The sequence below is a fragment of the Oncorhynchus keta genome, chromosome 10 (genome assembly GCF_023373465.1).
Source record: "Oncorhynchus keta strain PuntledgeMale-10-30-2019 chromosome 10, Oket_V2, whole genome shotgun sequence".
NCBI classification, from domain to species: Eukaryota; Metazoa; Chordata; class Actinopteri; order Salmoniformes; family Salmonidae; genus Oncorhynchus; species Oncorhynchus keta.
Genome location: NC_068430.1, coordinates 30,760,409 through 30,770,408, shown reverse-complemented (window position 1 = coordinate 30,770,408; position 10,000 = coordinate 30,760,409). Strand labels below are relative to the sequence as shown.

Below are 10,000 nucleotides of genomic sequence, written 5' to 3'. Positions count from 1 at the left end.
GAGAGATAGGCAGAGAGAGAGTGAGTGGAGAGAGAGAGACAGAGAGAGAGAGAGAGATAGACAGAGAGAGAGAGAGAGAGAGAGAGAGAGAGAGAATGAGAGAGAGAGAGAGAGAGAGAGAGAGAGAGAGAGAGAGAGAGAGAGAGAGAGAGAGAGAGAGAGAGAGAGAGAGAGAGAGAGAGAGAGAGAGAGACAGGTGGGTACCATATGCTGTAGTAATCCATCAGGACTGACTGAGGTCCATTGTTGACGGCCGAAACAACCCTGAGTCGTCCCCCCCCCCCCGTAGAAAAACAGCCCCAGGGAAGACAGTGGGCTGTTCTTGGGGGGTTTCCGGGGGGAGGAGTGGGAGGTGGTAGTTGGTATCATGTTACTCCGAGAGAGAACCTCACTCACTGATGAGTATGGACTCAACGGAAAACTACAACCAAACCAAAACTACAACTAAAAATAAAAAGCCTGGTGTAGTGACTAGATGGTGTTAGTTCTGCGGTATCCAGCACCACACGCAGGAGTTCAACACTAAACACCTGTCTCATGTAGCCTGACTAGGAGAGGAACGTGTTCTGTTGTCTTCTAACTTCTACACTATACTTCCCCCAGAGAGAGACAGAGAGGAACTGAAGGATCACTTGTCACACACCACTACTCCCCAACCTCTGTCTTCTGTCTAGTGCTATAACCCTGCTCTAGACATGCCAGTCAACTTGAAAGACAACTGAAGTCCTGCTCGAGCTTCTCCTCAGAGAGGCTTCAGATCCACCCTTTCTCCCCCCAGCCTCCCCTTAACTCCCCCTGTCTCCCCATCCTAGCCACTTCAATCCCCTACCTGGGGTCTAACATACACAAAAAAAACTTTCCTCTCTCTCTCTCTCTCTCTCTCTCTCTCTCTCTCTCTCTCTCTCTCTCTCTCTCTCTCTCTCTCTCTCTCTCTCTCTCTCTCTCTCTCTCTCTCTCTCTCTCTCTCTCTCTCCGTTTCTCTGTTTACTCTGACCAAGAAAAGGACAGAAAAAAAGAAGAGAGAGAGAGAAAAAAAGAGGGATGAAATTGAAGAGATGTAACGTGAGCCAGCACCCAGTGTGTCTGTCATCAGAGGAGTTTGGCAGCATAATCACACCTGGTTTTACACACACACATACACATACACATGCACATACGCATGCAAACACACACACACACACACACGCACAGAGGGAGCGGGTTTGATTACAGAGGAGGTGACAGTTAGTGGGATTGCTTTATGACTTTGGGGCATATCTAAGTGAAGGCTTGGTTTCAGCCGCGGTCGCTCCTGATGTATCGCATGCATGACTGTCACTCACCACACAAACCATTCTCTCTCTCCCTCTCTAATTCTCTCTCTCTCTCTAATTCTCTCTCTCTCTCTTTCTCTCTGTCTCTCTCTCCCCCTCTCTAATTCTCTCTCTCTCTCTCTCTAATTATCTCTCTCTCTGTCTCTCTCTCTCCCTCTCTCTCTCTCTCTCTCTCTCTCTCTCTCTCTCTCTCTCTCTCTCTCTCTCTCTCTCTCTCTCTCTAATTCTCTCTCATTATCTCTCTCCTCTCATCCTGATGTATCGCATGCATCACTGTCACTCACCACACAAACCATTCTCTCTCTCCCTCTCTAATTCTCTCTCTCTCTCTAATTCTCTCTCTCTCTCTTTCTCTCTGTCTCTCTCTCCCCTCTCTAATTCTCATTCTCTCTCTCTCTAATTATCTCTCTCTCTGTCTCTCTCTCTCCCTCTCTCATTCTCTCTCTCTCTCTCTCTCTCTCTCTCTCTCTCTCTCTCTCTCTCTCTCTCTCTCTCTCTCTCTCTCTCTCTCTCTCTCTCTCTCTCTAATTCTCTCTCATTATCTCTCTCCTCTCATTCTCTCTCTCTCTCATTCTCTCTCTCTCTCTCTCTTATTCTCTCTCTTATTCTCTCTATCTCTCTCACTCTCTTGCTCTCTCTCTGTCTCTCTCTCTCTCTCTAATTATCTCTCTCTGTCTCTCTCTCTCCGTCTCTCATTCTCTCTCTCTCTCCCTCTCTCTCTCTCTCTCTCTCTCTCTAATTCTCTCTCATTATCTCTCTCTCTTCTCTCATTCTCTCTCTCTCATTCTCTCTCTCTCTCTCTCTATTCTCTCTCTTATTCTCTCTATCTCTCTCACTCTCTTGCTCTCTCTCTCTCTCTCTCTCTCTCTCTCTCTCTCTCTAATTATCTCTCTCTGTCTCTCTCTCTCCCTCTCTCTCTCTCTCTCTCTCTCTCTCTCATTATCTCTCTCTCGTCTCTCTCATTCTCTCCCTCTTATTCTCTCTCTCTCTCTCTCTCTCTCTCTCTCTCTCTCTCTCTCTCTCTCTCTCTCTCTCTCTCTCTCTCTCTCTCTCTCTCTCTCTTTCCCTTTCTCTCTCTCTCTCTCTCTCAGTCTCTCCACCATCCAACTCACGAAACATGCACCCAAGTCTCACTTTGTGCCAAAACACCCTTCCTCATCATGAAAGTAGTCAATGTCAGCCTCTGTCTGTGACTGTAGAGAAGCCTCTGTCTGTGACTGTAGAGAAGCCTCTGTCTGTGACTGTAGAGAACTGTAGACTGTAGTGTGTGTGTAGAGAAGCCTCTGTGCCGTCTGTTGTTGATAAACCTCACTAGACTCTTCAAACTCAACTCTGGACCTCGAAGTCAGTTCCACTGCATTTTTTCATTGTTCCTCTCTAATCATGAACTGATTTAGACTTGGGACACCAGAAGGGTGCAATTAATGATCAGGTAGAACAGAAAACGAGCTCCAGACCTTGTAGGGTCAGACTTAAATGACCCTGGTCTGGACGTATACTAAAATAGATCAGCTACGTCACTGTGTAATAATCCTGGGATTCCTGGGAATACAGCTGGTAACCAAATTACCTGGGAATGTCTGTTTGTCCGTCTGTGATTAGACAGATAGGGGATAGGGGGAATAAGGAAGGCTTGGGCCTGCGGAGAGAGTCAGGTTTTTCTGATCTCTGGGTTTGGGGACACAAAACTAAGGGGGATGTTTTTGGGAGCAATCTCTCATTAAAGCCTGCCAAACGGGCCAACTTTACACTGACCAGACCTAACTCTTCTTATTACTTGGGTAAAGCCTTCTAAACAGGCCAACTTTACACTGACCAGACCTAACTCCTCTTATTACTTGGGTAAAGCCTTCTAAACGGGCCAACTTTACACTGACCAGACCTAACTCCTCTTATTACTTGGGTAAAGCCTTCTAAACGGGCCAACTTTACACTGACCAGACCTAACTCCTCTTATTACTTGGGTAAAGCCTTCTAAACAGGCCAACTTTACACTGACCAGACCTAACTCCTCTTATTACTTGGGTAAAGCCTTCTAAACGGGCCAACTTTACACTGACCAGACCTAACTCCTCTTATTACTTGGGTAAAGCCTTCTAAACGGGCCAACTTTACACTGACCAGACCTAACTCCTCTTATTACTTCGTTAAAGCCTTCTAAACAGGCCAACTTTACACTGACCAGACCTAACTCAACTTATTACTTGGGTAAAGGCCTCTAAACGGGCCAACTTTACACTGACCAGACCTAACTCCTCTTATTACTTGGGTAAAGCCTTCTAAACGGGCCAACTTTACACTGACCAGACCTAACTCCTCTTATTACTTGGGTAAAGCCTTCTAAACGGGCCAACTTTACACTGACCAGACCTAACTCCTCTTATTACTTGGGTAAAGCCTTCTAAACGGGCCAACTTTACACTGACCAGACCTAACTCCTCTTATTACTTGGGTAAAGCCTTCTAAACGGGCCAACTTTACACTGACCAGACCTAACACCTCTTATTACTTGGGTAAAGCCTTCTAAACGGGCCAACTTTACACTGACCAGACCTAACTCCTCTTATTACTTGGGTAAAGCCTTCTAAACAGGCCAACTTTACACTGACCAGACCTAACTCCTCTTATTACTTGGGTAAAGCCTTCTAAACGGGCCAACTTTACACTGACCAGACCTAACTCCTCTTATTACTTGGGTAAAGCCTTCTAAACGGGCCAACTTTACACTGACCAGACCTAACTCCTCTTATTACTTGGGTAAAGCCTTCTAAACGGGCCAACTTTACACTGACCAGACCTAACTCCTCTTATTACTTGGGTAAAGCCTTCTAAACGGGCCAACTTTACACTGACCAGACCTAACTCCTCTTATTACTTGGGTAAAGCCTTCTAAACAGGCCAACTTTACACTGACCAGACCTAACTCCTCTTATTACTTGGGTAAAGCCTTCTAAACAGGCCAACTTTACACTGACCAGACCTAACTCCTCTTATTACTTGGGTAAAGCCTTCTAAACGGGCCAACTTTACACTGACCAGACCTAACTCCTCTTATTACTTGGGTAAAGCCTTCTAAACAGGCCAACTTTACACTGACCAGACCTAACTCCTCTTATTACTTGGGTAAAGCCTTCTAAACGGGCCAACTTTACACTGACGAGACCTAACTCCTCTTATTACTTGGGTAAAGCCTGCTAAACGGGGGCCAATTTCACAGTGGGTTACAAATAAACTCCACTCTGACCGGACTTCACTCCTCCGTTTCTCCACCTCTCTCTTTACCTCTCTCGCTTTCTTTCGGGTTTTAATTAGTCTTTTCCTGACTTCTCCAATCCCAGCTTCTCTCCTCCACACATTTGTTTTCACTCAGAACCTAGGCTGGGCAGACTAAATATATACCTATATAATAACTGTACTAAAACTACTTGCTCATACCCCAAACTGGGCAGATTACCCTGAGCTGTCCAGCCGTCCGATTCAGCTATTTAATGTAATGTTTCCGCAATATAAAGCGCTGCGTTCGAGAGCTGAGGTTTAAAACGGCTGCAGCAGGCCTCTCATGGCCCAGACTGCCCATTAAAGAAAGGAAAGGCCGCGTTCAGAGCCAACACAATAAAAAACTCACAAACTCCAAAAGAACTTCAAAATATGCTGTAATGTTTTAAAACCCTGAGCGTTTCAATGTTTTTTTCACATCCTATTTTTCACAAAAGCGACCTGTTCTGACTCCCAGAGACCCTGCCGTGCTCCAGATGTGCGCTACTCACCTCCAAGTCACACAAAAAGTTGTTTTTGTTCAATGAGGAAACCATCCCCGCACAGCGGCCGACTGCTATAATACTCAAATGTCTAAATTGAATCAAAAGAGCAGAAATATGATCATAAAATGAGCTTACTGAATATCCACAACGACCATGAAAAAACTGACAAACAAAAACTCAGTGAAGTTTAATGAAAAAATCACAACACAAACAGCTAACTACTCTACTGTTTTTTAATAAAGACAGAGAAATGTGAGGTAGAGGGTAAGAGAGGGAGAAAATGAGAGATGGATGAAGAGAGTGAGGGAGGGAAATAATGTAAAGTGGCACATGAAGAGCATGAAAGGGGAAAATGAATATATGGTGTGGAAGAATGCAAGGACTGAAGGGAGAGAGGGAGGTTTGATACACTCTGGCCAAGACAGCGACTACTGTAGGTTTCGGCACAGCCTAGCCGACTAATTGATGGCAAATAACACTGCTGCAGTTTCCCTACGAACACACACACACTGCAGTTTCCCTACGAACACACACACACTGCAGTTTCCCTACGAACACACACACACTGCAGTTTCCCTACGAACACACACACACAGCAGTTTCCCTACGAACACACACACACTGCAGTTTCCCTACGAACACACACACTGGAGTTTCCCTACGATCACACACACACTGCAGTTTCCCTACGAACACACACACACTGCAGTTTCCCTACGAACACACACACACTGCAGTTTCCCTACGATCACACACACACTGCAGTTTCCCTACGAACACACACACACTGCAGTTTCCCTACGAACACACTCACACTGCAGTTTCCCTACAAACACACACACTGCACTTTTCCTGCGGTTTACTCAACAACACAGCTCGTTTGGCAGGAGAGGAAGGTTTCGTTCCAGACAGACCCAACCCATAGCGGAAAACACACACATTTTCTCTCTCTACTGATTGTTAATGTTTGACTCAGTTCTAGCCCGCTGTATCCTGCTCAAGAGGGGACAGGAGTAAGAACTGAGGTCTAAGTTGGGTGACCTCGAGGGCTAAGGGGATGTCCTGGCTCCTCCAGCCCAGCCAAGGCTGCTCCTCAGTGGGGTGAGAAAGCAGGGCGGGCTCCCGATGAGGTTAGCACTAAACTGGCAAACAGACTCACATATGGAATGCATTTCACTGCTATTATTAATAACCAAGAAATCCAACTAATAATGTAGGCAGAACGCTGCCAAAACTAAACTCAGGAGACAGAGGGAAAACACACACACATATATAAAGAAACACACACACACACACACACACACACACACACACACACACACACACACACACACACACACACACACACACACACACACACACACACACACACACACACACACACACACACACACACACACACACAGAGTGTATTGGTTAAACAGAGGAACACTCTCACAGTCAGTATCTTTGAAATGTATTACCCAGCATGCTTGCTTAACCAGAAATAAAAATCTTTCATGTTTATGGTTCAGAGGGTTTTTACACCTGGTAGTGGCCGTAGACAGGGGGAAGTGTGTGTGTGTGTGTGTGTGTGTGTGTGTGTGTGTGTGTGTGTGTGTGTGTGTGTGTGTGTGTGTGTGTGTGTGTGTGTGTGTGTGTGTGTGTGTGTGTGTGTGGTGTGTGTGTGTGTGTGTGGGTGTGTGTGGGTGTGTGTGTGTGTGTAATGGTGACGTGCTGAAGAAGTGTTGGGGCAGTCAAGCGAATATTAACGTGAACGATTTGACAAAACTCTGAAATGGGCCCACCTTCAACTTCCCTTATGGTTGCCAGGCGTGCTCTTGCTCAGTGTGTGTGTGTGTGTGGGGGGGTGTGTGCGTGTGTGTGTGTGTGACAGGGTGGAGGGATGGATTGTGTGACTTAGGAAGGGGACAAATCCTATTGGGGAAACAGTGATATCACAGCCAGCACTGTAAAGCCACGTCTCACTGATGGGACAGTCACGCATGCACACACACACACACACACACACACACACACACACACACACACACACACACACACACACACACAGACACAGACACACACAGACACACACAGACACACACACACTCCAAGTCATCTCTCTCTCTTGGTCTGGGGAAAAGGGACCTCATCACAGTATCCTCCTCTCCCTGGGATGAGGAGGAGAAGAGAAGAAAGAGAGAGCAAGGCTGCATTCCTCTCCTCCTCCCCTGTGCCTTCTCCCTGTTGACTTTCATCTGTCTTTAAGATGGTTCCCACAAAGAGCCAGAGCAGGCAAGCTAATTAGCAACACTTAAAAAGGCCTCGGCAGCCATTGTGTGCACCCCCACACACTCTACTGTTTCCAGGGTAATTATGTTGAGAGTGGAGCTGTGACGATTTCTTTCTTTCCAGTTCTCCTTCTTTACTTTCTCTCTTTTTTTCTCTCTCTTTCTGTTGTAGTCTCTATTCTCTAAGCCTGGAGTGGAGCACTGGGGGAGAGATTATGGAAAAAGGGAGGAGAGACAGAGAGGGAGGGAGAGAGAGAGAGAGAGAGAGAGAGAGAGAGAGAGAGAGAGAGAGAGAGAGAGAGAGAGAGAGAGAGAGAGAGAGAGAGAGAGAGAGAGAGAGAGAGAGAGAGAGAGAGAGAGAGAGAGAGAGAGAGAGAGAGAGAGAGAGAGAGAGAGAGAGAGAGAGAGAGAGAGAGAGAGAGAGAGAGAGAGAGAGAGAGAGATGAAGGGAAAGGAAAAATAGTTCCCCCTGCTCCATGACTGGCCAGACCTTTGTTGCAGTGGTGCATTGTGGGTCCAGTGCTTTTCAAAGTGTACCAGAGATCCCCTACTTCTGGGAGTGTCTGTACCCCCTCTGTATGTGTGTGTGTATTGGGGAGGGGGGCAATCTGTCTAGCGGCTCCTTTTGAGCAGCTAACGCCTGACTAATGCTGGGACAGAACACACACACATACACAAACATACACACAATACCACACACTCTAAACACACGCCAATTAGTGTCAATTATGGCCACCGCTTCCTGACGTGGACAGCAGCCAATAGGAAATGAGCGCAACCAACGGTTAACAGTGATCGCCCAACTGTCATCCCCTCCTCCCTTCTGTCCCCCCTCCTTCTCTGTGCCACTTCTCTGTCCCCCCTCCTTCTCTGTGCCACTCTGTTCCAACTCTCCCTCTTTTTCCTTCCCTCCTCTCTCTGACTCTCCTTTAAAACTCTTCCAACGTATTTCCCTCACTTTCTGTCATTCCTCCTCCTGCCTCAGGTCTCAACAGTGTGTCTCACAACCCTAACCCCGGATCACCCTGCCTACTGACCTCATGAACTCTAACCCACAACCCGTCACTGACGCTCTGACCCAAGCCTTGTGTGTATGTGTTTTTCTTGTGCGTATGTGTGTGTGTGTGTGTGTGTGTGTGTGTGTGTGTGTGTGTGTGTGTGTGTGTGTGTGTGTGTGTGTGTGTGTGTGTGTGTGTGTGTGTGTGTGTGTGTGTGTGTGTGTGTGTGTGTGTGTGTGTGTCTGCTGATCCCACCACACAACTATCATCATCATGGCCATGGCCTTTGAACCTTAGTGTGTCGACAGTTAACTGCTTCTCAGTCTAAGCGAGGGGAAACGCTCACTGAACAGCTTGTGTGTCTGTTTGTGTGTCATATTTACCAGCCTGTGTGTACTGGCCTACCCAAACAGGTATATGGCAACTAGGTCCTCTCATTTTCTCTCCCTCCCCCTTTCTCTCCTTCTCTCTCCCTCCTTTTCCTCTTTCTCTCCTTCTCTCTCCCTCCTTTTCCTCTTTCTCTCCTTCTCTCTCCCTACTTTTCCTCTTTCTCTCCTTCTCTCTCCCTACTTTTCCTCTTTCTCTCCTTCTCTCTCCCTACTTTTTTCTTTCTCTCCATCTCTCTCTGCTGCGTTTTCTCTCCTCCCTGTGTAGATCATCCAACCATGGCTGTGTTCAAAAGCCTCCTGATCTGTTTTGATCTGATCTGATCTGTCCCTTACACTACAACTATCGGATGGCCACTAAAGAGAGGGGATGGATAGAATGGAAGTAAAAGAAAGAAAGGGAAGATCGTACAACCATAGTAAAGCTAGACAGCTGGAAACTCAGAAATGTTGTCCTAGCAGCCATTTTCTGCCATGCCGAGTAGTGACAGAGAAGGCCAGATGGATGGATGGGGGGAAGACTGAGGGAGTGAGAGAGAGCAGTAACAAAATGGGGCCAAGGAGGAGAGAGAGAGAGAGAGAGAGAGAGAGAGAGAGAGAGAGAGAGAGAGAGAGAGAGAGAGAGAGAGAGAGAGAGAGAGAGAGAGAGAGAGAGAGAGAGAGAGAGAGAGAGAGAGAGAGAGAGAGAGAGAGAGAGAGAGAGAGAGAGAGAGAGAGCTCAATCGAGAGAAAGATTGAATGGGATCCATGCCTCGCTCAACGGATCCTCAGGCCACTCAAACGCTCCTCTGGAAAAAGCTGTAAATTCTGTTCATTACCCCCCATAAATATGACATCCCGGCATTCCAGAATTAGGCCTCAATGTGTGAAAAAAATCATTAAACCAGGAATACAGAATACGGAGCAAGGAGGAGAAAGGGAGAGAGACAGACATGTGAAAGGCATTACTATTCATGTGCGTTTTGTCTGAGCAGCAGTGTGTGTGTGTGTGTGTGTGTGTGTGTGTGTGTGTGTGTGTGTGTGTGTGTGTGTGTGTGTGTGTGTGTGTGTGTGTGTGTGTGTGTGTGTGTGTGTGTGTGTGTGTGTGTGTGTGTGTGTGTGTGTGTGTGTGTGTGTGTGTGTGGAAGGGAGTACATATGTCTTCAATCCACATAGTCAGTATTACGTGATCTTTACAGAAGAAAAAAAAACTCTCTATCTGTCACATCGTCTGCTTTAAGCTGTGGTTTACTGAATAAATAATTACTGTGTGTGTGTATGTGTTGCATC

At 46.7% G+C, this 10,000-nt stretch overlaps 1 protein-coding gene and 1 long non-coding RNA gene across 15 annotated transcripts in view; both read right to left on the bottom strand.

The window, feature by feature from the left end:
* LOC118373815 (forkhead box protein P4-like) overlaps window positions 1–10,000 on the bottom strand; it is a 181,568-nt gene that overhangs the window by 92,061 nt on the left and 79,507 nt on the right. The gene's annotated exons all lie outside the window — the stretch shown is intronic.
* LOC127932186 (uncharacterized) lies at window positions 2,353–5,894 on the bottom strand. Of its 5 annotated transcripts, none has more exons than XR_008144470.1 (3): window positions 3,562–5,894; window positions 3,318–3,500; window positions 2,353–3,256 (listed from the first exon to the last, which is right to left on the bottom strand). It is a non-coding gene; the product is annotated as an uncharacterized LOC127932186 (long non-coding RNA). The 5 variants fall into 5 exon arrangements; XR_008144468.1 differs by having other exon boundaries at window positions 2,353–3,500; window positions 3,562–3,805; window positions 3,867–5,894; XR_008144469.1 differs by having other exon boundaries at window positions 2,353–3,500; window positions 3,562–3,805; window positions 3,928–5,894.